At 39.6% G+C, this 4,261-nt stretch overlaps 1 pseudogene; it reads left to right on the forward strand.

The window, feature by feature from the left end:
- The first annotated feature begins 407 nt into the window (after positions 1–407).
- On the forward strand, positions 408–695 carry LOC118989626 (cytochrome c oxidase subunit NDUFA4-like; annotated as a pseudogene).
- Positions 696–4,261: the final 3,566 nt, after the last annotated feature.

A 4,261-nucleotide genomic window follows, 5' to 3' on the forward strand; every position in this document is an offset into this window, starting at 1 on the left:
GGTTGCTGAACTGGAGGGCAACTCCAAAGCTACAGTCCCAGAATGGATTAGGCCTGGAGTTGGCTCTAGACCTCTGGCATCTGGAGATCTGGTCCTGAGCTATCTAATCTGTGTGGTCTGTAATCAGGTGCTGAGCCTTGTGTCGGGGCAGGAGAGCCAATATAGAAACATTCATGGGCCTGAAAACTGCTACTGTATAAATGCTTTTTAAACTTTGACTTGATTTCAAATTAGCCAGTAACTGAGTATTTGCTGTATAAGTAGGTACAGTAGTAGTTACATTTATAAATACTATGATATATAATACTCACAAAAACATTTTGAGCTAATACTGCACACACATGCACACCATGCATGCACACACATATTCTTAAAAAATTGGGTAAAGAACTTTTTCTCTGCTCCTGGGCCCTCTGCCACAACCATGCTCTGTCAGATCATCAGTCAGGCTGAGGAACACCCAAGCTTGATTCCCTTCTTTATATTTATTGGAGCTGGAGGTACTGGGGCGGTGCTGTATGTCATGTGCCTGGCATTGTTCAACACAAATGTCTCTTGGAACAAAAAGAATAACCCAGAACCTTGGAAAGCTGGGTCCCAATGAGCAATATAAGCTGGGTCCCAATGAGCAATATAAGTTCTACTCAGTGAAAATAGGTGAGAGCAAACTGAAGAAAGAAGGTCCAGAGTTCTAAATGGAATGTTTTAGTACAAAGCTGCTTAGAATGAAGGTCTTTCAGAAGCCATTCACACAATTTTCCACTTAACCGGGAAATAGTCCCCCTCCAAATGCATGAAATCATGTTGGTGTATTCTGTTGGGGTTTACACTGAGTAATAAATGTTTGAAACTTGAAAAAAAAGGGTAAAGATATTAAAGCCTCGAGTTAAAAAGAAACTTGCTTATAATCACAAAGACAGCAAGTGAGTGGACTAGGATGTGAAGCTGATACTTTGACTTGGCATTTCCTTGGTCCAAGCAAACCGTAGTGTTTCTCTTCTGTAAAGGCTTGTTCAGAGACTTTGCTATGCATATATTGTAGGTAAAGAGATTAATGTTATGGCATTCTGACTTTCAGAAACATCATAGAATCTGTTATTAAATGCAGTCTTGTGAGGAAGGTCAAAATACAAAATGGCGAAGTGCAGAGCTGGTTTGAGCAGGTGGAGGGCGTCTGCAGTCCTCTCCGCTACTTCCCGGCCTCCCATTCATATGGGCTCTCAAAGCTGGCTGAGGAGCACAGTTTAACAACATTGGGTTACTGTATTCACACATCCATTTAATTCAAACAGCTCAAAAGGGCATGCATTGAGAGAGCACCATACTTCAAGGGCCAGCCAGCACGTGTTCTCTCCCTGGAAGCAACGAGACGATTGCTCTTCCATGTTCACTTGGTGGTTCCTATCTGCATATAAGCAAATGCACATCTGTTCATTTTTACTCTTTTAGCTGAACAAATTTGCATTTATGATCATGTTTACTTTCCCATTTATTCTTTGAAATCTCAAACACCCCAAACAGCAATTGATTAAGGTACTTTGGCACTTGGTGGCTGTTCAGTATGGTGACCGACCAGCCCAGCTAGCCTAGGGCTGAGGGATTTCCTGGGACACCAGACTTTCACAGCTGAAACTGTAACAGTCCCAGGCGAACCAGCGCATCTGGCCACGAAGCCACAAGGTCACAAGAATTGGCCCTTGAAGACCACTCTTCAGGGCACCAAAACCACTACTTCTGTAACCTAGACTGGTTGGTTTTTCGTTACTGTGATTGGGTGAACTGCAGGTAGTTTAAAGAGTTGAGATAACACTGCTCCCTTATTCCTGGCCTGGGACTTGATCTGAAAATCAATAAAAAGGCCATTTCAAAGTGATAAAAACAAACAAATAATGTCTTTTTGTTTTTAAAAAGTGTGTTTAGACTATGTGCACTATATCTTTTTTCAATCTATTTTTCAGGTAAATTAATAGATAGTTATTTTTAAGGTTACCTAATAGAGAAAGGTGTTTTTAAAATTTTTTTCTATGGCATTTGTTTATCCTTTATCACTTTTTATTGTTAGGCATAAATATATATGAGTTGGTTAAAGAACATCAGCTCTTGTTATTTGCAAAGTGTGGTAAGCTGTATCATCTGACCGTGTGATTGAATGGGGGAAGAGGCTCTAGAGTTGTTTATGGACAGTAGGACATGGGAAAGGTCCCTTAAATCCCAGAGCCCAGCTTCTTCATTGCCTCAGGAGACATAATTACACCTGCCCAACAGGATTAGCGTGAAATGTCAAAGTGTTTGGCAAAATGCATTTGCTTGACAAATGTTAGTTTCTTTGCTCCCTGGTATGATCAAAGTTCTGCTTAATCAAGTGTTCTCATTAATAGAAAGTTATTGATATATAAAGAATAAAGTATGTTTACCATTAAGAATACACCAAACAAACATGTAAGCATGAGGAAACTTTCTGAGTGGTGGAAATATGCTGTATTTTGATCTGGAGAGTGGTAACATGGGGGTTTACATGTGTAAATATTCAGCAAGCTGTATACTTAAGATTTATATATTTTACTATATGTAATATAATATTTAATATTCATTAGAGTGTTTTAGTAGTGAAAGCACTAGCTAAGCCTAATATTATAATCCATACTAGAGCTGAACATTGAGCAACACAGGGCTTGGGGCACTGACTTCCTTGCACAGCTGAGAATCTAGGTATAACTTTTGACTTCCCCAAAACTTAGCTACTAATAGCCTACTACTGACTGGAAGCCTTACTGATAATATACAAAGTTGAGTAACACATATTTTGTATGTTATATGTATTATATACTATATTCTTATAATAAAGTAATCTGGAGAAAAAGTATTATTAAAATCCTTTGGAAGGGAAAATACATTTATAGAAATCTATTGAAAAAATCATGAACAAATGACTCATGCAGTTCAAATCTTTTGTTGTTCAAGGGTCAATGAATATTATATACATATATTTAACGTTTACAGTCATGGATGCTAATGCATTCTGTGTGCAGTTGGAAGGAGGAATGCTCACTCAGGGTCTAAATCAGTTGTGTTTTGTATTTTTTGTGTAATATATGGTAAGATATTACTTATTTCCCTTTTCTTATGGCTTTCCAGGAAGCCTCAGCTAACCAGATTTTACAGTAGTTCAGTATTCATCCAATATTTGAATTTGGGGAAGGCAGCCAAGGTCTCTACTACATGGAGAGATGGCCTTATAAATGATTTTGGAAAATGAACTTAGAAAAAATCTTTGGACTCTGAGCCTATACAAAAGTCACTATTTGGAGTCACTATTCCTATACGGAGCCTATATGGAAGACTCCTGGTGGCAATAATTAGCACAAAGTAATGGGCTGAAAAAAGAGAAAAACACTGCCCTGGCTGGTGTAATTTAGTGGATTGAGTACTGGTCTGTGACAGTCTGTGAACTGTCAACTGCCAGTTCAGTTCCCAGTCAGTGCACATACCTGGGTTGGGGGCCAGGTCCCCATTTTGGGGATGTACAAGTGATAACCACAAAATGATGTTTCTCTCCCTCTCTTTCTCCCTCACTTCCCTTCTTTCTGAAAATAAATAGATAGAATCTTTTTAAAATGTTAAAAACAAGAGAAAAACACTTATGTTTTAAAACTAATTTTTACATTGCACCATTTATTACAATCTTTCTCTTTCTCTTTCTCTTTCTCTTTGTGTTTAGGGGGATAATGTCATCATCCATTTCCAGAAATGGTTTGGATAAATTCTTCTTGGAAACCCTTCCCACGCATTTGTATTTTGGTATCTTTCCATTATTTCCCACTCAGGCAGACTGACCGCAGAGACATTGGGAGACTCTCAGTCTCTGGAATGCACCAGCCTCCTACTTTCACATGCCGGGGGCACATGTGGGATCCTCTAGAGAGGAAAGGGGGGAGTCATGATAGGGAGAAGAAGCTAAATATAGGACTTGGCTCAACTGGCAGAAAATATAACCACCACCACCACCATCAACACCACCACCACCACCACTACCTTGTATCAGGGGGAGAAAGGGGATTCAAGGGGCCATCTCATGATACACAAGTGTCCAGTTCTCTGGTTGATGGTGACAGGTGATCTCAGAGCGGTAGCTGGAGATCATCAGCCCAGAGAGCAGCCATTCGACATTGCAACAGAAGACTGGAAGCTCTGGGGAGGCCGTGGTGTCTCTAAAAAAATATCAAACTGCAAGATGTGTTTCAGCCTACTAAAAAGAGAGATT

The sequence above is a fragment of the Sturnira hondurensis genome, unplaced genomic scaffold (genome assembly GCF_014824575.4).
Source record: "Sturnira hondurensis isolate 20B ecotype Veracruz unplaced genomic scaffold, ASM1482457v3 Scaffold0006496, whole genome shotgun sequence".
Lineage (NCBI taxonomy): Eukaryota > Metazoa > Chordata > Mammalia > Chiroptera > Phyllostomidae > Sturnira > Sturnira hondurensis.